Raw genomic sequence first — 25958 nt, 5'->3', positions numbered from 1 at the left:
TAAGATTTTGAAAGTATGATTTTGACATGATCAGTCCAATCAAAGCTATTGTAGATATAATGTGATTTGACGTCATTTTATCTGTGGCCAATGACCTTGAGCCTTCTTGGATGGGCACTTCTAATATAACTCTATGGCAGCACCTAAGGGGCTTGAATCTTCGAGCTCTACCCTTAGATTTGGCGGTGACATAGTGTCCCCATGACTGACAGAACACTGAGCCAATCACGCCGCAACTAGAGAACATTACCAACCCCTATGCCTCGTATTTTCCACTGGCTGCCCCACCGCCACAGAAAGCACTGAGCTAGGCTGAAACACCTGCGTTTTGGAGCTGCCTTACTCAAGAAAGCAAATTTGTATTTGTATTTCTTTATGATAGCCACATTAGCAGCCAATTAGCATTTCATTTTGGGGGGTAAATACAGGGGAATATATTGTTAAAAGTCACCTTGTTCTAGAGAGATTTACATTGTTATCAAAATGTCGCACCATGATAAGCCTACATGGAACACAGCCCTTATTTTAAGTGTTTCTAAAAAACCCAATGGGGAAAATGAATGGTGGAAAAAAGATCGGAACCATTTCCCTGTTTGACCGCTAGGTTTTATGGGTATTATGACTCTTACTGTGGTACTCTATTTGGATGCTTCTATAGTATACACTAGTGTTTTATAAAAGAACCAGCTTTCGAAAAGTACAGCCTGCTTGATGGATTTGATCTACACATTACCATTTATATTCCTCCTGGTTTGGACGTATTTAGTGATTCATTACCACTACTACAGTAATGGTGCTAGTTGACTGGTGGTGTTGACCAGTGGGGTGTTGACCGGTGGGCCTGGATTGGTTGCTGATGCGGACCCAGCAGCCAATCAATAGGGTATTGATCACAGTGAGAGCAGCTTTAGTGTTTCCGTCCTCTTCTCTGGGTGATTATTGATCCCCAGGCTGAATAGAGACACTTCAACTGTAGAGGGGACTATGTTGGATGAAATACACTTTCCAATATCTTCCCTCTAATGCTATTTCTCGTTTTATGTCTTTTACTAAGTAAAGCCTCAAGTAAAGCCACATAATGCATCTCCTGTCTTTGGTAGGCTGTCCACCTTCATCATGTCCCGTTCTGAGGCCAAGTGTGAACCTCCATGGTATCGCCTCATCCTATCACATACATTGGAATCGCAGAGGAGTACTTGTCACGTGGAGCTGTGTTCTCCTCTCCCCTCCGAGGCGTGGGATAGCTAGAGCAGGGTACGCTGGAAAGCTCACTGCAGCGGAGAAAGTGTTCTGCTCTTATACCTGAGGTATTGAATTATCTGGGATGCCGAGGCAGCTATTTTTACCCTGTAACTCAGTCCATGTTCCTTCTGCGCTTGGTAGGCTGATGGGTATCTGGGTCTAGTTGGAGTAAAGAGTATCTGGGCCATGATCTCGACAAGATCTCTCTCTTTCTCTGATAGTTCAAATAGTCCATCTCTCTAGAGCTCACTCAGTAGTGTCCCAGCTCATCTCTAGCTAATCTAGCTAATGCTTCCCCAACCAGAAATGAAAAGGGACAGTCACAGGGGGAGGTGAGGGACAGAGGATGAGTAAGACGGGGTATTGTCTATGCAAGTCAAGTTCACCTGGTTAGATATCGGAAATGTAAGAAACAAAGGGAAAGTTTGAGTGAAGAAATAAACTAGTCATCCAGAAAACAAGCATGATAGAGAGGAAGGAAGCTTTAATTAGAGTGAAAGACTGAACAAGGGAGAGAGAGAGAGAGGGAATATATCCTGCTCTGTCCAACCCCATGGTTCCCATCGCAGTATAGGCTGTATGTATCACCACTGCTGGCTGCCTCTGATGTGAGACTGGGGAGGCTGAGGAGGAGGCATCCCTGCCCTGGTCTGCATGCTGGGTGCCAGGGAGAGACAGGGAGAGAGGGAGTCACGGCGGTGCACACTGCAATTTAAATTTTAATTGCCTAGATTTATCTTCCCTGTACAGTGTGACGGCCCGATAACGGGCCTGATAGCTCTCTGAGCTGAGAGTGTGTTTGTTAGTGGCTGGCACCAGGCAAATATGTGAGCAGGAGCTGTGAGAGAAAGGAAGGGGAACGGATTTACCGCAACAACGCTTAACCACACCAAACCCCCACACTGACTCAGTCACAGCAGCACAATATTCACAGGCCTAGCACACTGCCAAGCCAAGTATAACACTCTCTCTGTAGCTACCACAGACCAGACCAGCCCAATGGCCATCCTCTTTCTATATATTACAACTAGACCAACTTCTCCACACATTTACACTACAGTTTCCATAATAGCACTAGGTCTACTAATTATACTAAATATACAGAAGTACGTGGACACCCCTTCAAATTAATGGATTTGGCTATTTCAGCCACACCCATTGCTGACAGGTGTGCAAAATTGAGTACACAGCCATGCAATCTCCATAGACAAACATTGGCAGTAGAATGGCCTTACTGAAGAGCTCAGTGACTTTCAACGTGGCACCGTCATAGGATGCCACCTTTCCAACAAGTCAGTTCGTAAAATGTCTGCCCTGCTAGAACTGCCCCGATCAACTGTAAGTGCTGTTACTGTGAAGTGGAAACGTCTAGGAGCAACAACGGCTCAGCCGCGAAGTGGAAGGCCACACAAACTCACAGAATGGGACTGCCGAGTGCTGAAACGCATAGCATGTAAAAATCGTCTGTCCTCGCCTGCAACACTCACTACCGAGTTCCAAACTGCCTCTGGAAGCAACGTCAGCACAATAACTGTTTGTCGGGAGCTTCATGAAATGAATTTCCATGGCCAAGCAGCCGCACACAAGCCTAAGATCTCCATGCGTAATGCCAAGCGTCGGCTGGAGTGGTGTAAATCTCGCCGCCATTGGACTCTGGAGCAGTGGAAATGCGTTATCTCGAGTGATGAATCACGCTTCACCATATGGCAGTCCGACGGACAAATATGGGTTTGACGGATGCCAGAAGAACGCTACCTGCCCCAATGCATAGTGCCAACTGTGAAGTTTGGTGGAGGAGGAATAATGGTCTGGGGTTGTTTTTCATGGTTCTGGCTAGGCCCCTTAGTTCCAGTGAAGGGACATATTAACACTACAGCGTACAATGACATTCTAGATGATTCTGTGCTTCCAACTTTGTGGCAACAGTTTGGGGAAGGCCCTTTTCTGTTTCAGCATGACAATGAGACCGTGCACAAAGCGAGGTCTCTACAGAAATGGTTTGTCGAGATCAGTGTGGAAGAAGTTGACTGGCCTGCACAAGAGCCCTGACCTCAACCCCATCGAACACTTTGAATTGGAAAGCGGACTGCGAGCAAGGCCTAATCGCCCAACATCAGTGCCCGACCACACTAATGCTCTTGTGGCTGAATGGAAGCAAGTCCACGCAGCAATGTTCCAACATCTAGTGGAAAGCCTTCCCAGAAGAGTGGAGGCTGTTATAGCAGCAAAGGGGGGATCAACTCCATATTAATGCCCATGATTTTAGAATGAGATGTCCACATACTTTTGGTCACGTAGTGAATGTTGGCAGCATGGGCATCTGCCTTCACTTTACAACAGCCACTTAAATCCTGTCATATTCTCATCCAATGAACACTGAACTTGTTTTTGCCTGACAGTCAACGTCAAAGCTGCACACTTACTACCAGAGTTTTACTTCAGTAGTGGCAGAGTGGCTCCATCTGACTGCACAGTCAACCAGCCCTTTACTTTTTCAAAGAAATAAATATGGTCAAATGACCTACATCTCCATCCCAGCCACAGACCTCCCCTAATTAAACATTAAAACCCAGAGATTTTAAGTATTCAGAAAGAATGTTGCCAGCTCTGACTTTACCTCTCAAGTTAAGGGCACCATGCTAATAATTTAATGATTATCTGTCTCCCTGTCTATTTCTTTACTGAGCCCAGAGAGTGAGACTCCAGTTGTGGAGTGGACTGTGCCTCTTCCTTCCTCACCATCAGAGCAGTACATGCATGGTGCCATGAAGGCCTGAGAGACCAGAGTCTGTGCATGTCACAGAGCACAAACTTCATCATTAACTTTCCCCTCCGCTTTCCCTTCCTCCACTCTCCCCATCTCATCTGTCCATCTCGCTGTCCCGCTTGCGTTCTCTCACTCTTCCACTCTTGCTCTCTTTCCTTATCTTCCTCTCGCAATCCATCTAGCCTTATTTTCAAGTGTCCCTCGTTCCCTCTCTCATTCTCTCTCCCTCCTTCCCTCTCTCATTCTCTCTCTGAGTCAAGGCCTGTCCTTTCCCTCGTCCGGTAGAGATAATAACTGTTGACTCACAATAGGACCTCAGTAATACATGTTTCTCCTTCCTTCCTCCACTTCTTCCTTCTCTCCATCCAGGAGAGCGCTTATCTCCATGCAGTCAGTCAGGCAAACACGTTGCGAAGTGCAAAGAGAAACTATAATTGAATAGTTGACTTTTGGGATGCACCAGTATAAAGTGCAATTTCCTTTGAAAACACTCATGCCGTGCTGTTTTGTAATGTGCTGATATTCAGTAGGCATCATTGCACCCTGGAGTTGCTGCACTGCACAGTTGGAATGAGATGAAATAGCAGCGAGCCCCAAGTGGGTGATAATGATGACTGTGAACAAATGATATTCCTTATTTTTCATGCCAAAATAATAACAATTAAACTGTACAAATGTACTTAATTAACCACTATAATAAGCACTTAACTATCTGTTATTGGAGGTTTAACGAACCTTGGCGGGGAGCCAAAAAAGTGAAACAAAAGTGGGCTAATGCATCAATTATCTCCATCTTTCACTCATCTCACTCATGGGGCGCATGGAGAGGGACAGGGATGAGAGGGATGGGCCTGGTGTTTGATGACAGCCACGTGCATCTCGATGTTGCCAATGATTGAGGGTTCATTTGGATGGTTAATTTGCAGGCGAACAGTGGGACGTCCCTGAGCGAAGGCGTTTGAATCAGTGCTGTAGCGTCGAGTGGAATAACAACCAGCAAGTGCTGCAGAGGAGAAGGCTCGTTATCTATCTGTCACTGGATGGATATGTCACACGCAATTAGCATTTCACAGCGTTTTACTAGAGATATGCTCCGGAAAGCTGTTTCAATGTTATTGTGAGGATTCTGTTGTTGATTTATGATTGAAAAAGGATAGAACCCTTGTATACTACACTAGTATTTCATAAGGGCATTACATTACACCCTATGCATTTCAAGTTGTTTCTACATTTCTAAGACCATTGCGTCTGTTTATGCCTCCCATTTGCAATAGAAATGCTGTACCAAAGCAGGGTAATCATCTAAATGTGTCGTCTTGGTCAATGCAGTGTTAATTTTGTCAACAATAACTATGTTGAAAAATACTCGTCAATGACCTATTTTTCCTGACTGAAACTATGAGATGCCCTGGTGAAAAAACGATAACTATTACAAATTACTTGTAATTTTAGTAGACGAGAATTCCACGCGAGTCTAATGGACATTTCATTTGACATGAAGCCTTTTCATCTGTTTTGTCCAATCCTAAGCATGCTTGCATGCAGAATATTTCAGAATTGACATCCTTCAGTTGCACAGTCTGATTGAGCTGATCTGCACGGCTCTCCCACACAGCTCCCAGGTGGTCACTTCAGTCACTCGTCAATCTTCACTGATGTGAAGCCAGGACACTTGACATGTACTGTAACTAACCTCAACTAGAAACAATGTTTACTCTCTCTCTCTCTTATATCAAATACTCTATTTTCCCCATCTGTGTTCCTATACATTGTATTGTATAACACACTTTAAACTTATTCAATGAATCCCTTGGCCAAAATACATTTAATCTGTTGTTAGTAATATTCATTAAAAAAATGAAATATACATATATACTGAACAAAAAACTAAACATAACATGTAGTTTTGATCCCATTTTTTATGAGCTGAAATAAAAGATCCCAGAAATGTTCCATACACACAAAAACCTTATTTCTCTCAGATTATGTGCACAAATTTGTTTACATCCCTGCCAACTTGACACAACTCTGGGAAGCATTGGAGTCAACATGGGCCAGCATTCCTGTGGAACACTTTCAACACCCTGTAGAGTCCATGCCCCGACGAATTGAGGCTGTTCTGAGGGCAAAAGGGGGTGCCACTCAATATTAGGAAGGTGTTCCTAATGTTTGGTACACTAAGTGGATATTTTTATATATACATTTTGAGATCTGGCCGCGAACCCCCTGCAGGACCTCTGAGCCAAGGTATACGAGGGGATAGTAGGCCTGTTGGACAAGGCTATCTGAATGTGATGGAAGTAGTCTAAATATGAATTATTTAATAGAAAAAATGCACTGACTATTATGTGACTAAAATGTCTTTGACTAAAACTAGACTAAAATTGACCAGAGCTTTAGTCGACTTATAATAACTAAAACTAACGAAGGATGAAATGACAAAAATGTGACTAAGACTAAAAGGTATTTTAAGATTAAAACGAAGACTAAAACTAAATCAACACTGGTTCAATGCATTATCCTCCCGCTGCTTTCCCCACAAGACACACACATACATTAAGATCAGTGTGAGAGATGTGATAGTGTGTGTGGATGTGCATGATTTCATGTGTGCCTTTGTGTGTGTGTGTGTGTGTTCCCACTCTCTGCCTGATCACGGTGCAGTGTTCACATTCCCCCTCGGGCCATGCTACATTAAAATGTATAGTCAGAATTAACCCTAGAGCCTTATCTAAGCATTCAACATGAGATATTATAGTTGAGTTATACAAATATGAAGGAGAACTGTAGGGTTGATACACTGGATGTGGAGGGTGGGGATGGTTGTAGTGTTGGGGGTCTGTTTTGGTATTGCTGCTAGTGGAATAAACTACGGGCTCTATTTTAACAAACCTAATGCAATGGTAAATCTAAGCGCTGTCGGTAGCGCTATAGGATCAGGGGGGTGTCAGAAATATTTTGTATATTTTCACAACCACAATTATGGGCGCAGTAGCTGGCACGAAAGGGCTGGGTTTTGATGAATAAACAAGTCGAAGGTGTATCGAGGCTTGACCCCTCACTAGCCAATCAGAATGTGCTCCAAATATGTGGTTGCTTCAAGTTGTGTATTTACAGTCTTTTATGTATTGCGTTGTCATCAACTCCAATTCTAATGTTAATCCGTAATAGCCTAGTTTGCTAAATAGCCTACAGAACCCAAATAACAAAATGTAGGCCTATCTCATATTTGCTAAATATACTGAACTTTAATATAAATGCAACATGTTGGTCCCATGTTTCATGAGCTGAAATAAATGATCCCAGAAATGTTCCATACTCACAAAAAGTGTATTTCTCTCAATTCTTTTGGCACAAATTTGTTTACATCCCTGCCAACTTCATACAACTGTGGGCGTGCAATTGGCATGCTGACTGCATAAATGTCCACCAGAGCTGTTGCCAGAGAATTTAATGTTCATTTCTCTACCATAAGCCTCCTCCAACGTCGTTTTAGAAAATTTGGCAGTACGTCCAACCGGCCTCACAACCACAGACCATGTGTAACCACGCCAGCCCAGGACCTCCACATCCGGCTTCTTCACCTGCAGGTTTGTCTGAGATCAGCCACCCAGACAGCTGATGAAACTGAGTATTTCTGTCTGTAATAAAGCCCTTTTGTGGGGAAAAACTAATTCTGATTGGCAGGTCCTGGCTACCCAGTGGGTGGGCCTGGCTCCCATGTTGGTTGACCTATGCCCTCCCAGGCCAGGTGTTTTGTTGTCGCTATCTAGCGCAACTGTTTTTCGATGGAATAAACTCTGTTATGCATATTTACTCTCCTGTGCCTGACTCCTTCTATCACACGCATCACAGGCCTAATTTATTTATTTGAATTGACTGATTTCATTATATGAAGTGTAACGTTGAAATTGTTGCATATTGCATTCATATTTTCTTTCAGTCTATGTTGAACATGTTTTTGAACAGTAATTGCATGGCTTCAATATGGACATTTATTGTTAACATACAATTCATACTGATATACTGTAGGCCTAGGCCTACTGTAAAATCCATTATGTCTGAGCTATGAACATGCCAAACGTTGTCAATAAGCAAGATTACATTCACTATTGATTAGACCTAAAAAGGCAGGGAATAATTCTAATCAAATTAGTATAAAACGAAACAACAACTTGTTTTAAATAGGCTATGTCTAAATACAGTTACGGGCACCATTGCTTCCAGGTGGGAATATAATATTAGGCCTAAGACAATGTAGACTATGTAGAGTTTTATGCACATCCAAACTTTTCAGACTTGTCTTTGAATGGCTCCTCAGTGCAATGTGTGTGTGTGTGTGTGTGTGTGTGTATTAGGCCTGCTGAGAGGAGGAGTGCTAAATCATGCTGGCTGTGGGACAAGGACAGCAGAGCACTGTTGATGTATTTTTGGACAGCTGCTGCACACCCTGTCCCGGCAGAGGAAAGATTCAGAAACGTACCCGACTCTCCATAGCGTAACGTTTTTATAGCCTCCCACGGGAGAAGATCCTCCAAGACACACATAATACAGGTCAATTACGCTGTGATTTAGTCCAAACTCTTCTGGTTTGTGTTATGGCTCTGGCGGGAAATATGAATATGATGTATTTGTCTGTTTGACAACGGCTTGTCATTTCCATAACTCGCACCGCTCCTCCATTAGTACACAATTCATACTGTAACACTTCATACAGAAAACAGACTGTGGGCTGAATGCTCTCTAGTTCTGACAGGCAGATACTAATACAGCAATTTTACAGCTACCGTGTGTTCACACTGATCAAATATTCCATTAGACTCTACAGCATTGTCTCTGAATATAATGGAGTGCACCTAATCCACGTCCAAATAGTGTTACATACATAGTGTTACATTCTCAATCCCCACTCTCTCACTGTCATTCAAATAATGATCTTCTTCTGAATCTGACAAGCAATATAGTCCAGAACAGGCCTAACACCTTCTGTAAAGGTTCTACATGGAACCCAAAAGGGTTCTTCGGCTGTCCCCATAGCAGAACCTTTTGAATAACTATTGGTTCCAGGTAGAACCCTTTTGGGTTCCATGTAGAACCCTTTTCACAGAGGGTTCTACAGTAGGTTGGCATTTATTGTCATGAATCTTGCCCTGGAGGCAGCTCTAGCTGGCACAGCCACAAAGTCATAAAATCTGATTTTAAACCTAACCATAAGCTTAACAATAACCTTAACCACATTGCTAACCCTAATTTTAAATGAAGACCAAAAAGGTCATATTTGTTTTCATTCATTTTTATGATATAGCTAATTTTGACTTTTCAGCTGGCCCATCTAGCGGAAATCGCTCAGTTCTGCCTCCAGGGAAAGATTCATGACAATAAACCTCAACCTGTGGTTCTACATGGAACCCAAATGTGTTCTACTTGGAACCAAAAAGGGTTCTACTTGGAACCAAAAAGGCTTACCATATGGGGACACCTGAAGAACCCTTTTGGAACTATTTCTTCTAAGGGTGTATGAATGTAGAGCGATAGCCTACAGATACATGTGTAGGTTAGGACTCCTGGAAGGGAATAGCACAACACATCTTCAGATCAACTGATCAAAACAACTCACCTCCAACTTTGACAACTCCCTTACTTGTGTACTCAACTATAGCGACTGCTTTTCTAAATCTACCAAGGGCCTCCTGTCATTTTACTTTCCCAGACTGGACTGTAGCAAGTCTTTAAGTTCTCCCCAGAGTGACATCTTTTCACTGGGTTCTGCGACTTCCTCATCTCTATTCCTAGCAGGAAGTGAACACTAAACTGTTCTTAAGGCTTGCACACATAACACCGAATGTGGAACTAGCTTTCCTCTGCCTGCCCATCGTTCAGCGTGCTGTTTTAGGGATCACCCGCTGTTTATTTGGATCCCAAATAGCTTTTGCAAAGGCAGCAGCTATTCTTCCTAGGATCCACAAAAAACACAAAACATGAGAAGAAACAAAACACTGACACACTTATAGACAAGGACAGTCAAACAACGATATACAAACAATACAAAAATGTGTGTGTTAGAGTGTGTGTGCATGTGTTTGTGTGTGTGTCCCCTCACAGTCCCCACCATTCCATGAGATGTTGTTTAATCTTTTTTTTAAGGTCATTTTTCTGTTTGCTTGAGTAATTGGAGAAGGGAGTTCCATGCGCTCATGGCTTTGTATAATATTGTGCGTTGCCGGGATTTCGTTTTGGACTTGGGGACTGTGAAGAGACCCCTTGTGGCATGCCTTGTGGGTATGAATGGTTGTCTGAGCTGAATGTTATTTGATTATTACAGTAATACTTCTCATAAAAACTAGAAGAGAAGCAGTTAATATCTTGTCAACCCTCAACCAGGAAAGTGGCATGCATGTTGTTGATGTTAATTTTGTATGTGCAGTTAAGGGCAAGGCATGCTGCTCTCTTTCGAGCCAGCTGCAGCTTTGCTAGGTCTTTCTTTGCTGGCCATATTACCGGACAGTAATCAAGATGGGACAAGACCAGAGCCTGAACAACTAGTACAGTTGATTTTTGTGTCAAACACGCAGAGCATCTTTTTATAACAGACATACCCTTCCCCATCTTCACAACAACTTTGTCAATATGACTTGACCATGATAATTGACCATCCAATGTTATACATAGGAGTTTAGCTTCCTCAACTTGCTCAATTGTCACACCCTTTATACACAACTCCAGTGGAGGTTTAGGTCTTAGAGAATGTTTTGAATCAAATACAATGCTTTTAGTTTTCAATGTATTTAAGACCAGTTTATTATTAATCACCCATTCTGATACTGACTGTACCTCCTGATTTAGAATTGCAGTGAGCTCACTGGCTTTGGGTGCTGAAATGTAGATTGTGGAATCATCTGCATACGTAGTCATTCTTTGTGTAAGACCAGTGGCAAATCATTTGTAAAAATAGAGAAGAGTAACAGCCCAAGGCAACTGCCCTGAGGGACACCGCACTGTACATATATGATGTTAGAGGAACTTCCATTGAAGAACACTTTCTGGGTTCTATTGGATAAATAACTCTCCAACCATGTGATGGCAGTTGATATAAAGCCATAGCAAGTAAGTTTCTTCAATAACAATTTATGATCAATAACATCAAGAGCTGCACTGAAATCTAACAATACAGCTCCAACTATCATCTTATTATCCATTTATTTTAACCAATCATCTGTCATCTGAGTCAGTGCAGTACAAGTTGAGTGCCCTTCTCTATATGCATGCTGAAAGTCAGTAGTTAACCTGTTCTCTGAAAAATATCATTATATTTGGTCAAACACAATTCTCTCCATCGGTACTAAGAGCAGGCAGCAAACTGATTGGGCGGCTGTTAGAGCCAGCGAAGGGTGCTTCTTCTATTTTTAGTGGAATTACTTAAGATTCCTTCCACGCCTGTGGACACACACACTCCTTTAGGCTTTGTTCAAAGATATAGCAAATAGGGGTGGCAATACAGTCTGCTACCATTCTCAATAGTTTCCCTTCAAGGTTGTCTACACCTGGTGGCCTATCATTATTGATGGATAACAATACATTTTCCACCTCTCCCACACTAACTAGACCAAATTCAAAACAGCAATCTGTCTCTTTCATTATTAGATATTTTATTCTGTTCACTGTTCAATGTTGTCATTTCACTTCTAAGTTTTTTCACTTTACTAGTGAAATAGTAATTGAAATGATTGGCAATATCAAAAGGTTTTGTTATAAATGACCCATCAACTTCAATAATGGATGGAGATTAATTGGGTTTTCTGCCCATGATATCATTTAAGGTATTCCAAAGTCTTCCATTGTATTTTATGTCATTTATCTTGGTTTGGTAATATAATTTCTTCTTCACTGTAGACGCTGTAGATGTCTGACTGACAAAATTCTTCGCGCGATTCTACATATAACATCGGTGCGCACTCGGTTCACTAATTATGTTCAGAGGTGTTAAGTACTCTTGGCCAGCAAACGCAATTGGTGTGTCTGAGCCCTTACTATAACTATAAAACTGGGCTTGGAGTGTGGATCTGATGACTGGTGATGACTGGTGACTGGTGTCTTGGCATGGAACCTGATGATGTCACTGAGTGGAGCCCTACAGTAGATTAGGGAGAGGAGAGGGGAGTTCACTTGGCGGGTTTAGACCTGTTGGAACCAGGAAACTCACTGTGATTCCTCTCCTCCTTTGCTCTTGGGTGAACTTTTCTCCTCCTCTCTTTCTCTCTCTCCTCTTCATTCTCTCTCTCACACAACCTCTACAGTGTAATATCCCTAACAGGGAAAGCTGACATAGTTCAGTGGTTTTCAGAAATGGACTGCTGAATGAGGAAATCCAGCTATGCGATTACTGCTGGTAACTGCTGCATGCATTATGGCAATTATAAAATCTGTTCAGCCCAGTGGTAACACATCATAAACATACCTCAAGGACACTGGTCATGATGATGATGATGATGATGACTGATGATATAATTAACCATCGTCCTTCAGGACAAGCTGTTTTTGAAATGACTTTACAAACTCATGCTCTGCATTAATTGTGTTAACATGGAATGTAAATAACACAATACAATCTATTACTTAGATAGCTTTGTGGTGAGTGATTTAGAAGGAGTCAGGAGGGTAAATCACAGAATAAATGGTTTATTCCGTAAGACAGCGGTACGCAGAAATGCGTAAAACACTCCAGTGTGGAAATACGGCGCACTGGAAAACAACAAGGCATACGGGTGAAAATCCCTGTGATACAAAATACAAAAGAGCTCCACCGAGCTATAGTAACCTCCACAAATAAACAATCACACAGAAAGACAAGGGGGCAGAGGGAACACTTATACAGGAACTGATGAGGGGATATGAACCAGGTGTGTGAAATAAACAAGACAAAACAAATGGAATGATGAGATGAGGAGCGGCAGTGGCTAGAAGGCCGGTGATGACGAACGCCGAAGCCTTCCCGAACAAGGAGAGGGGGCAGCTTCGGAGGAAGTCGTGACAGTACCCCCCCTTGATGCGCAGCTCCAGCAGCGCACCGACACCGGCCTCGGGGACGGCCAGGATGACACAGAGCAGGGCGAGCCGGATGGCGACGGTGGAAATCCCGCAACAGAGAGGGATCAAGGATATCCCTCACCGGGACCCAGCACTGCTCCTCCGGACCGTACCCCTCCCACTCCACGAGGCACTGAAGGCCCCCCACCCGACGCCTCAAATCCAGGATGGAATGGACGGAGTACGCCGGGGCCCCCTCGATGTCCAGAGGGGGCGGAGGGACCTCCCGCACCTCAGACTCCTGGAGCGGACCAGCCTCCACAGGCCTGAGGAGAGACACATTGAACGAGGGGTTAATACGGTAATCTGGAGGGAGTAGTAACCTATAGGTAACCTTGTTGATTCTCCTCAGGACTTTGAACGGCCCCACAAACCGCGGGCTCTGCTTCCGGCAGGGTAGGCGGAGGAGCAGATTCCGGGTCGAGAGCCAGACCCGATCACCCAGTACAAAGACCGGGGCCTCACTGCGGTGGCGGTCAGCGTTGGACTTCTGGCGACGCACGGCGTGCTGGAGGTGGACGTGAGCAGCGTTCCACGTCTCCTCCGCATGCTGAAACCAATAATCCACCGCAGGAGCATCGGTCTGGCTCTGATGCCACGGTGCCAGAAACGGCTGATAACCTAAAACACATTGAACTGGCGATAGGTTAGTGAAGGAGTGGCGGAGAGAGTTCTGGGCATATTCGGTCCATGACAAGAACACCGACCACTCCCCCGTCCGGTCCTGGCAGTGGGACCGCAGGAACCTACCCACGTCCTGATTCACCCGTTCCACCTGGACATTAGACTTGGGGTGATACCCAGAGATCAGGCTGACCGAGACCCCCAGACGTTCCATGAACGCCTTCCAGACCCTGGATGTAAACTGGGGACCCCGGTCAGACACTATGTCCTCTGGCACCCCGTAGTGCCGGAAGACGTGAGTAAACAGGGCCTCCGCAGTCTGCTGGGCCGTGGGGAGACCGGGCAGAGGAAGGAGGCGGCAGGCTTTAGAAAAGCGGTCCACAACGACCAGGATGGTGGTTTTACCCTGAGAGAGAGAGAGGAAGATCAGTGAGAAAGTCAATACACAAGTGGGACCATGGCCGTTGTGGAACTGATAAGGGATGTAACTTACACGCTAGGTGGTGCCTATGTGCCTTACTCTGGGCACACACCGAGCAGGAGGAGACATACACCCTCACGTCCTTAGCCAAGGTAGGCCACCAGTACTTCCCGGTCAGGCAGCGCACTGTATGGCCGATACCTGGGTGAGGGGGACGTGTGCCCAGTAGATCAGATAGTCACGGACATGAGACGGTACGTACCGCAGCCCAGCTGGGCACTGAGGTGGAGATGGCTCTGTGCGTAATGCCCGCTCTATGTCCACGTCCACCGCCCACACTACCGGCGCCACAATGCAGGAGGCCGGGAGTACGGGGGTGTTGTCTATGGGCCTCTCCTCTGTGTCATACAGCCGTGACAGTGTGTCTGCCTTCACGTTCTTTGTACGACAGTGTAAAATCAAACTAGGTGAAGAACAGTTGGGGGCTGCGACCTTGCCAAAGCCCCGGATAAACCTCCGATAGTAATTGGCAAAGCCAATAAAGTGCTGCACCTCCTTGACCGTGGTTGGAGTCGGCCAATTACGCACAGCTGAAATGCTGTCTTCCTCCATCTCCACACCTGAGGTGGTGATGCGGTATCCGAGGAAGTAGACGGACTGTTGGAAAAACAGACACTTTTCTGCCTTGGCATAAAGGTAATGTTCGAACAGTCGTCCCAGCACTTTGCGAACCAGGGACACATGCTCGACGTGCGTAGCGGAATACACCAGAATGTCATCAATGTAGACCACCATCCCATGACCAAGCATGTCCCGAAACACCTCGTTCATAAAGGACTGGAAGGCTGATGGAGCATTAATCAAACCGTATGGCATCACCAGGTATTCGTAATGCCCCGTGGTTGTGCTGAATGCTGTCTTCCACTTGTCCCCTTCTCGGACACGTACCAGGTTGTACGCACTCCGGAGATCAAATATTGTGAAGAAGCGCACCCAATGCATTGACTCGATTACAGATGGAATGAGGGGTAGAGGATAACTATAATGAATTGTCCCCTTGTTAAGTGCTTGGTAATCAAAGCAAGGGCGCAGACCTCAGTCTTTACTTCTTCTCAAAAAAGAAACTTGAGCAGGCGGGCGAAGTGGAGTGACGTATAAACCCCTGGTGCAGGGACTCGGAGACGTATGTCTCCATCACCTCCGTTTCAGCTTGCGACAGAGGATATACATGACCCCTGGGAGGCACAGCGTCTACCCGGAGGTTTATCGTGCAATCCCCCGCCCGATGAGGTGGTAATCTGGACTCTCCACCGTGGTTGCACCAACGGAAACAGCTAGACACCTAACCTGACACTCTCGCGACCACCCCGTGAGAACCCTCTGCGGCCATGAAAAGGTGGGGTTGTGTAGTGCTAACCAGGGAAGACCCAACACAACAGGGAAATCAGGAGACTCAATAATAAAAAAGGTGACTTGCTCTCTATGGGTCTCTTGCGTAACCATCGTGACTGATGCTGTAACTTCCCTAACGAACCCTGACCCTAATGGTCGACTGTCAAGTGCTTTGATGGGCAGTGGAATGGATAGGGGAACCAATGTAATACCTAGACTATGAGCTAACGACCTGTCCATAAAGTTCCAAGCTGCGCCTGAATCGACCAGTGCCTTACACTGGGGAACTTCCGTGTAATCAGGGAAGTGGTAAACAGTCACACACAAAGACAAGGGGGCAGAGGGAACACTTATACAGGTACTGATGAGGGTATATGAACCAGGTGTGTGTAATAAACAAGACAAAACAAATGGAATGATGAGATGAGATGAGGAGCGGAAGTGGCTAGAAGGCCAGTGACGACGAACGCCGAAGCCTGCCCGAACAAGGAGAGGGGGCAGCTTCGGAGGAAGTCGTGACAAGCTTAGAGGTCAGCTGAGATTCTTTTACTTTACCTTTAGTTAATAGGAATTGCATAGGTATTGCTATTACTATGATATTATATAGATATTAATGGTTAACATTGTTTAGGAATATAGTGAATTTCCTTAGGATATATCCACACACTATCTGGGATTGGATGGACAAGTCTCTCATGTGGATAGGCAGAGCTGTATCACACTGACACACACACACACGCACACACCCTAAATCTCCTCGGTCTGGCTCAGATGAGGAGGAGAGTTGCCATGGGGGAAGGATGGGATGAAGGGGTAGACCGGAGATTAGGTTTGGGCAGAGTGATGAAAGGCGGGTTGGATGCTTCACACTCCGACCACCCACTCACACTGATGACCCGGCCAGACCATCCACTAACAATGAAGTGATTTAGCTGTACGCTGTATTAACACTACTAATATATAATTCCCAGTGGCAGCTTAGGTCATGTTTTTACTTTGTTTTAGTTTTTTTTTAAACTTTTCCTCCCATTCCCCAGAGCTTGTTCATGTTCCCGCCCGTTAGTCTTTCAGCCCTCAGTTACTTAGCGGCTTAGTCCCAGTGATCTCCACCCATCCCACCCCCCCACCCCCCACCCCCTCTTTTTTGACATCTGCTTTGAAATTAATGGGCATGTTGGAAAGTAGGCTAAATCCAGAGTGGCAGCTTTTTCTCTCCTATTTTGAAAGAAGTGCTGGAGGCAGTGGCCAGCTGAGCTGAGTAGACGATAAGCAGGGAGGGAAGCCATCTCTGTCTGCCCCCTCTAAGGTCTGTATCACACCAATAGTGCTTGCCTGCCGAGAGTACTTGCAACCCGATTTTACATATAGATTCACGCGACAAATGAGGTCAGTCAGACGTCAACAGCGTGCTGAACATTCGTTGCGATGTGTACAAACCTTGCCCCCTCTGTCTAAGCCACACACCTCAGCCTTGTGGGACCATCTTAAAACCTCAGCCAGAGTAGAGAAGTCTCACTGTAACAGGTCTATTCCGTTCTCACTGAAAACCAAGCTCTGTTCTGGCCATCAGACTTAGGTTGAAAACCAACTTGATTAATTATTTATGTGGCGGGGAATGCCTGCAATGCATTCTGCTGGCAAAGTATACTGTATATGTTCTCTTGTCATGTCACTCGAATGTACAGTATGTGCTCAAACATGGCAGAGTTTTGTACCCTCTTGCCTCTGAGGTGATAACCAGCATGTCCATGTCCCGCACCGTGTATGCTTGAGTCTGACACACTCTAGCATGCACTTTAAGGGAAAACATTAACCTTAAATGATTCCTCATGTAAAAGTAACCACACTTACTTTGCCTGCTGCAGGCTGTGTGTGACTGACTGGGACTGTGATCTCTACAGAGGTGCCTTCAAGTGGCCTTCTTTCCCAGGCTGGCTGTATGTAAAGCATTGGAGGGCAGGGCTGGCGCCGGGTGCTGAGAGGCTGGCTAATGAAAGCCCCAGCTCTCCGTGGCTTGGGTCCATCTCTCTGATGCTTCCCCCTCCCTCCCTCTCCTCCCTGCTCCCCTTCTGGAGGATCACTGGTAGAGACTGCACGTTTGATCCTGCAAAGCTCTTGTTCATCGCCATATCCACCTGACAAAACTATCTCTCTCTCTCTCCCTCCTTCTCGCGCTGTCTTTTTTCTCTCAGATAAGAGATGATCCTCTTGCTATCTCTTCTTTGGTACAGCAGACATTGCTGTAGTCTACCCAAGTCCCTTTGATATTACAGGAGGGGTGGTGTCATAGTTATCTGAGAAGGTAATTCAATTATCCTTGGGAGAGGTGCCTAGGATCCCACACAGACAGGTGTGGATAATTTATGACTGTTTCTTCAAATCATGTGAAAGTTATACACAGCGACCGGATATAACGCCTGCCATGACGAGAGGCGTCTAAAAATGTACAGACAGACAACCCCTACACACACACACACACACACACACACACACACACACACACACACACACACACACACACACACACTCCTTTGAGAAAGCTTTTATCTCAACAGTCATTAATTCGGAGGGACGGTGCCAAAAAGCTTTCTGATGTAATTGTCAGGGGAGTGTAAACAGGAAGTGTGCTCCATGCACAACGGTCAGCACCCGCCAAGGAATGTGAAGCACAGACAAAAAATTAAGTGTTGTTTTAGACCTGCGGCATAATGTTATGAAACAGTTGACACAATACACTGACCTTTAGCGATGTCGTGATAAGATGGTGCCGGAGGAGATGGTTGCCGTTTTACGGCACTCTAACCAATTGTACTATTATGTGTGTTTTTTTGCATTATTTGTAATTTATTCTGTACATAATGTTTCTGCCACCGTCTCTTATGACCACAAAGAGCTTCTGGATATCAGGACAGCGATTACTCACCTTGTATTGGACAAAGATTTTTCCTCAGACGAACCATCAAACAGGCAAAGAGTCAATACAGGACTAAGATTTAATCGTACTACACCGGCTCCGACGCTCGTCGGATGTGGCAGGGCTTGCAAACTATTACAGACTACAAAGGGAAGCACAGCAGCGAGCTGCCCAGTGACACAAGCCTACCAGACGAGCTAAATCACTTCTATGCTCACTTCGAGGCCAGCAACACTGAAGCATGCATGAGAGCATCAGCTGTTCCGGATGACTATGTGATCACGCTCTCCATAGCCAATGTGAGTAAGACTTTTAAGCAGGTCAACATTCACAAGGCCGCAGGGCCAGACGGATTACCAGGACGTGTACTCCGAGCATGCACTGACCAACTGGCAAGTGTCTCCACTGACATTTTCAACATGTCCCTGACTGAGTCTGTAATACCAACATGTTTCAAGGAGACCACATCTTTACATTTTAGTCATTTAGCAGACACTCTTATCCAGAGCGACTTACAGTTAGTGAGTGCATACATTTTCATACTGGCACCCCGTGGGAAACGAACCCACAACCCTGGTGTTGCAAGCGCCATGCTCTACCAACTGAGCTACAGGGGACCACCATAGTCCCTGTGCCCAATAACACTAAGATAACCTGCCTAAATGACTACCGACCCGTAGCACTAACGTCTGTAGCCATGAAGTGCTTTGAAAGGCTGGTCATGGCTCACATCAACACCATTATCCCATAAACCCTAGACCCACTCCAATTTGCATACCGCCCCAACAGATCCACAGATGATGCAATCTCTATTGCACTCCACACTGCCCTTTCCCAACTGGACAAGAGGAACATCTACGTGAGAATGCTATTCATTGACTACAGCTCAGCGTTCAACACCATAGTGCCCTCAAAGCGCATCACTAAGCTAAGGACCCTGGGACTAAACACCTCCCTCTGCAACTGGATCCTAGACTTCCTGACGGGCCGCCCCCATGTGGTTAGGGTAGGTAACAACACATCTGCCACACTGATCCTCAATACGGGGGCCCCTCAGGGGTGCGTGCTCAGTCCCCTCCTGTACTCCCTGTTCACCCATGACTGCTTGGCCAGGCACGACTCCAACACTATCATTAAGTTTGCCGCCTTGTAGTGCCAGGATAACAACCTCTCCCTCAACGTGATCAAGACAAAGTAGATGATTGTGGACTACAGGGAAAAAAAAGAGGACTGAGCATGCCCCCATTCTCATCGACGGGGCTGTAGAGGAACAGGTTGAGAGCTTCAAGTTCCTTGGTGTCCACATCACCAACAAACTATCATGGTCCAAACACACCAAGACAGTCGTGAAGAGGGTATGAGAAAGCCTATTCCCCCTCAGGAGACTGAAAGAATTTGGCATGGGTCCTCAGATCCTCAAAATGTTCTACAGCTGCACCATCAAGAGCATCCTAACTGGTTGCATCACCGCCTGGTATGGCAACTGCTCGGCCTCCGACTGCAAGGCACTACAGAGAGTAGTGCGTATGGCGCAGTACATCACTGGGGCCAAGCTTCCTGCTATCCAGGACCTCTATACCAGGCGGTGTCAGAGGAAGGCCCTCAAAATTGTCAAAGACTCCAGCTACCCTAGTCATAGACTGTTCTCTCTAATACCGCTCGGCAAGCGGTACCGGAGCACCAAGTCTAGGTCCAAAAGGCTTCTTAACAGCTTCTACCCCCATGCCATAAGACTCCTGAACAGCTAATCATGTCCACCCAAACAAAAAATGGTCCCCCAAACCAAAAGTCGCTTAATTATTTTTATGTCAGTTAAGATTCCAGCTAGCGATGAATCAGCGTGATGACCATACACCAGCTATTGCTTATCACAGTCAGAGGGCTATGCCAAAAACATTCAGCTCTACAACCCTTCTGCCCAATTGCTCATTTGGCCTTTCTAGTTTGACAAGCATTCGGTATAGGTATGTCAAGACAGCCCCAAATCTGCAACCATACACAACAACATTGATTCATCCTCAGGTTTAAAGTTAAGTATTGTTATTGGATAAGGCAATACATTCACTGAAAATGGTTACTTCTCCTTTCAAAAGCCTGTGCAATATATCTACTGCTGTTCATTACATATCTCCAGTGGCTGATAATGTTATTGTTTCTCACAAAAGATCATAAGATTCCCACACTTTCATCTATAAATTGCCTGTTTGGTGTGTAGCTGAGCTGAGCTGGCTGGATAGCTGGCTGGCTGATTGAATGATTGTTTACATGGGTAGAGACATGGAGGGTAGGTAGGCTGATTAAAGCCCCAGAGGCTGATGGGTAATTAACAGCCTGTTCTCCATGATAATAGCATTAGTCACCTCCCAGGTAATCATGAATCACACCAGCTGTACTCCCTTACATTCCTATACACCTCAGGCCGACTACGCTATAAGCCCTCTCAAAGGCTTTAATACAGTTTTTTTAAAATCTGATTATCATTATATTTCCACGCTGTTTCATAGATAGGTATTCAGAGAAATATGCTTATGTTATAGGTTTCATTTCAGGTATGGGATGAGACTTGGGGGTGACCTCCCCATGGTCTAAAAGCATTTGAATAATGTACGATTATATTATAATCTCAGAAATGGATTGACTTTAACTGAGTATCGAACCCTTATAGTCAATACTCGGCACGCCAATGTCAATGTACCACTATTTGGACTTATGACCTGGGGCCCATAGTTGACATAAAACATTTGAGAGGTTATGTGATCCCATTACTTGGTGCACTAGCTCAGATAAATAAATAGTGTACATAGTTCTGCTATCATGTTTCTATTTTGTTTATGTCAACATTTGCTCTCTCTTTTTTAAATATATTTTTTACAATATGACTAAAGTGGTTTTTAAGCAAAAGAGATTAATCATCATGTAATTAATTTAGTGTTCCCAAGCTAAAAGAGGTGCAGGCAGAAAATGGATGTCACAGGCATAAAGAAGCCAACATCCAAAGTTTGGTTTGAGGCTATGTGACAAAAGCAACGGCAATGTGTGAATAAACCGTGTCAGATGAAGTTGAGGTATTATGGGACATTATGGGCCCGCTGATGTTCCATTAAACCGTAGTGTTTAAAATGTTTAATCTGTTTATAATTAAACTCATTATAGGCTAGTATAAACCTCAAACCGTGCACATCTCTCCTTTTAGTGTTCCCAAACCAGTTTTATTTGGCGAAAACACACTCAGTACTGCTGTTACACTGGGCACTCGCTCTATAAAAATATAGATTGCCTCCTCTCCATGTATGGTGTTTCTGGCCTTCCCAGGGAAGGAAGTGGAAGGAGCTAGATCTAAGACTGAATCTAAATCACTGCTTTGAGAAATAGCCTGGTGAGGAAGGAGGGAGAAGGTGTGTCTGGGAGAAGATTACTGCAGTCCTCTGCTCCCCAGTCTGGTGTCATAAATTACCTGGCCATTGATTGGGTGTAGTCTCTGATTCTCATGGGGCTGAGACTACCAACAACATAACTAGAATGAGATTATATTTCTATGCTACCGACAATCAGAGATTCCTCACACACTGCTTCTCTCCAGTGTCTATGGTACACAGCCCATTCTGCACCTAGAGTAAATAAACAACCTCTTAGTCAGCCGCCCTGTTGTCCATCTGTAGGTCTCATACATTATGTTTGTTTGCACCCAGGTTTTGTTCCGCAAATCATGAGAATTCATAATAAAGTTTGGTGTTTGATTTTTGATTTGATATTCTTTGAGGTTTTTCAAGTTGACTGAATTATGGAGAGCAGGTTTGGAAAGGGCAGGGGTAATGTGGGTCGTGACTTTTGCCGGCCCATACCTCTGGCTTGTCTAAAGACAACAGGAAGTTAACTCTCCAGAGTGACCAGAGCAGCCAAGTGGATGATGACATCAGGAAATTCTCAACCACGCTCTAGATACAGTGCCTTGCAAAAGTATTCATCCCCCTTGGTGTTTTTCCTATTTTGTTGTATTACAACCTGTAATTTTATTTGGATTTCATGTAATGGACTTACACAAAATAGTCCAAATTGGTGAAGTGAAATGAAAAAAATAACTTGTTTCAAAAATTCTGAAAAATAAATAACGGAAAAGTGGTGCGTCCATATATATTCACCCCCTTTGCTATGAAGCCTCTAAATAAGAACTGGTGCAACCAATTACCTTCAGAAGTCACATAATTAGTTCAATAAAGTCCACCTGTGTGCAATCTAAGTGTCACATGATCTGTCACATGATCTCAGTATATATACACCTGTTCTGAAAGGCCCCAGAGTCTGCAACACCACTAAGCAAGGGACACCACCAAGCAAGCGGCACCATGAAGACCAAGGAGCTCTCCAAACAGGTCAGGGACAAAATTGTGGAGAAGTACAGATCAGGTTTGGGTTATAAAAAAATATCAGAAACTTTGAACATCCCTGTCACACCCTGGCTCTGGGACTCTATATGTTGAGCCAGGGTGTGTTCATTCTATGTGTTGTATCTCTATGTTGGGAGTTCTAGTTTGTTGATTTCTATGTTGGCCTGAGTGACTCCCAATCAGAGGCAACGAGTGTCAGCTGTGGCTGGTTGTCTCTGATTGGGAGCCATATTTAACTGTCTGTTTTCCTTTTGTGTTTGTGGGATCTTGTTCCAGTTGGTTGTGTTTAGACTTAGGACGTCACGGTATTGTTTGTTGTTTTGTTATTCGTGTGTGCACTTTAATTAAATAAAGTATGTTCGCTCAACACGCTGCGCCTTGGTCTACTCCATACGACGATCGTGACAGAAGATCCCACCTTACAAGGACCAAGCAGCGTGTCCAGGAGCAGGCAGACTGGACATGGGAGGAAGCGCCGGGAAAGGAGATGGAGAGGTTGGCGATGGCCCAGGTGGGCAAAGTGTGGTCCTGGGAGGACATGCTCGGGGGAAAAGGGCCATGGGCTAGGATTAAGGCCCTGGCGAGAGAGGAGCAACGGCGTCAACAGTGTCGTCGTCGGACGGACGAGAGGCAACCCCAAAAAAAATTTAGGTGGGGGCACACGGCATGGGCGGCTGGGCAGCAGGAGGCTGCCACAGGGCGATTTGGGAGTTTTGGAGAGGAGGCCACCGGGTTTGGGGGGCCAGAAGGCAGGTTGGCGGAGCCTGGATGGAGAGCGGAACCAACTTCCCGTACTCAGGCATGGCAGCATGGGACTGGGCAGGTTCCGCGGTATGCGGAGCGGCGTTCTGTGCCACGAGTGGTCCGGCATAGTCCGGTACGTCCTGTGCGAGCACCCCGCACGTGTCGTGCGAAGGTGGGTATGCAGCCAGGACGGAGTGTGCTGGCTCAGCGCTCGTGGTCTCCAATGCCTCTCCTCGGTCCCGGATATCCTGCGCCAGTGTCACGTGCTGTTATGCCAGTACGGGTACACAGCCCTGTGCGTCCTGTGCGGATGCCTCACACAGAGTGTGTGACGATAGGCATTCAGCCAGGACGGGTTGTGGCCGCTCTTCACTCCAGGTCTCCTATCCGTCTCCACAGCCCGGCCCGGCCTGTTCCTGCCCCTCGCACCAAGCCTACGGTGTGCGTCGCCAGCCCGGCCCGGCCTGTTCCTGCCCCTCGCGCCAAGCCTACGGTGCGCGTCGCCAGCCCGGCCCGGCCTGTTCCTGCTACTCGCACCAAGCCTACGGTGCGCGTCGCCAGCCCGGCCCGGCCTGTTCCTGCCCCTCGCACCAAGCCTACGGTGTGCGTCGCCAGCCCGTCCTGGCCTGTTCCTGCTACTCGCACCAAGCCTACGGTGCGCGTCGCCAGCCCGGCCCGGCCTGTTCCTGCCCCTCGCACCAAGCCTACGGTGTGCGTCGCCAGCCCGGCCCGGCCTGTTCCTGCCACTCGCACCAAGCCAGGGGTGCGAGTCGTCAGCCTGGTCCAGCCCGTTCCTGCCACTCGCACCAAGCCAGGGGTGCGAGTCGTCAGCCTGGTCCTGCCCGTTCCTGCTACTCACACAAAGCCAGGGGTGCGAGTCGTCAGCCCGGTAAAGCCCGTTCCGGCTCCAGAGTCGTCAGCCCGGTAAGGCCCGTTCCGGCTCCACGCAGCCAGCCAGGGGTGCGCATCGTCAGCCCGGTCCGGCCCGTTGCTGCTCCACGCACCAAGCCAGGGGTGCGAGTCGTCAGTCCGGTGAGGCCCGTTCCGGCTCCACGCACCAAGCCAGGGGTGCGCATCGTCAGCCCTGTCCGGCCCGTTGCTGCTCTACGCACCAAGCCAGGGGTGCGTATCGTCAGCCCGGTCCGGCCCGTTGCTGCTCCACGCACCAAGCCAGGGGTGCGCGTCGTCAGTCCGGCACAACCCGTGCCTGGGTCACCGGTGCCTAATCAGGTACCGGTCAACTGCTCCACTACGGAGCTGAAGCTATCCGCTCCTACTACGTCCAGTTCAGCTCCAGCCAGCGGGGCCAGACCGGACCAGGGGCGCTATGGGGGGATTATTGGAGGGTGGTGGGCAAGCCCGGAGCCAGAACCGCCGCCGAGGAGGAATGCCCACCCAGCCCTCCCCTGTTTTGTTCTAGTTGAGGCGCGGTCGCAGTCCGCGCCTTTAGGGGGGGGTACTGTCACACCCTGGCTCTGGGACTCTATATGTTGAGCCAGGGTGTGTTCATTCTATGTGTTGTATCTCTATGTTGGGAGTTCTAGTTTGTTGATTTCTATGTTGGCCTGAGTGACTCCCAATCAGAGGCAACGAGTGTCAGCTGTGGCTGGTTGTCTCTGATTGGGAGCCATATTTAACTGTCTGTTTTCCTTTTGTGTTTGTGGGATCTTGTTCCAGTTGGTTGTGTTTAGACTTAGGACGTCACGGTATCGTTTGTTGTTTTGTTATTCGTGTGTGCACTTTAATTAAATAAAGTATGTTCGCTCAACACGCTGCGCCTTGGTCTACTCCATACGACGATCGTGACAATCCCACGGAGCACCATTAAATCCATTATTAAAAAATTGAAATAATATGGCACCACGACAAACCTGCCAAGAGAGGGCCGCCCACCAAAACTCACGGACCAGGCAAGGAGGGCATTAATCAGAGAGGCAACAAAGAGACCAAATATAACCCTGAAGGAGCTGCAAAGCTCCACAGCGGAGATTGGAGTATCTGTCCATAGGACCACTTTAAGCCGTACACTCCACAGAGCTGGGCTTTATGGAAGAGTGGCCAGAAAAAAGCCATTGCTTAAAGAAAAAAATAAGCAAACACGTTTGGTGTTCACCAAAAGCCATGTGGGAGACTCCCCAAACATATGGAAGAAGGTACTCTGGTCAGATGAGACTAAAATTGAGCTTTTTGGCCATCAAGGAAAACGCTATGTCTGACGCAAACCCAACACCTCTCATCACCCCGAGAACACCATCCCCACAGTGAAGCATGGTGGTGGCAGCATCATGCTGTGGGGATGTTTTTCATCGGCAGGGACTGGGAAACTGGTCATAATTGAAGGAATGATGGATGGAGCTAAATACATGGAAATTCTTGAGGGAAACC

General features: G+C 46.3%; 1 protein-coding gene across 2 annotated transcripts in view; it reads left to right on the top strand.

Annotated features, from left to right (window-relative positions):
- vav2 (vav 2 guanine nucleotide exchange factor) overlaps positions 1-25958 on the top strand; it is a 211281-nt gene that overhangs the window by 31306 nt on the left and 154017 nt on the right. The gene's annotated exons all lie outside the window — the stretch shown is intronic.

The sequence above is a fragment of the Coregonus lavaretus genome, assembly GCF_964263955.1.
Source record: "Coregonus lavaretus genome assembly, chromosome: 4".
Lineage (NCBI taxonomy): Eukaryota > Metazoa > Chordata > Actinopteri > Salmoniformes > Salmonidae > Coregonus > Coregonus lavaretus.
This window is presented reverse-complemented; position numbering and strand designations above follow the sequence as displayed.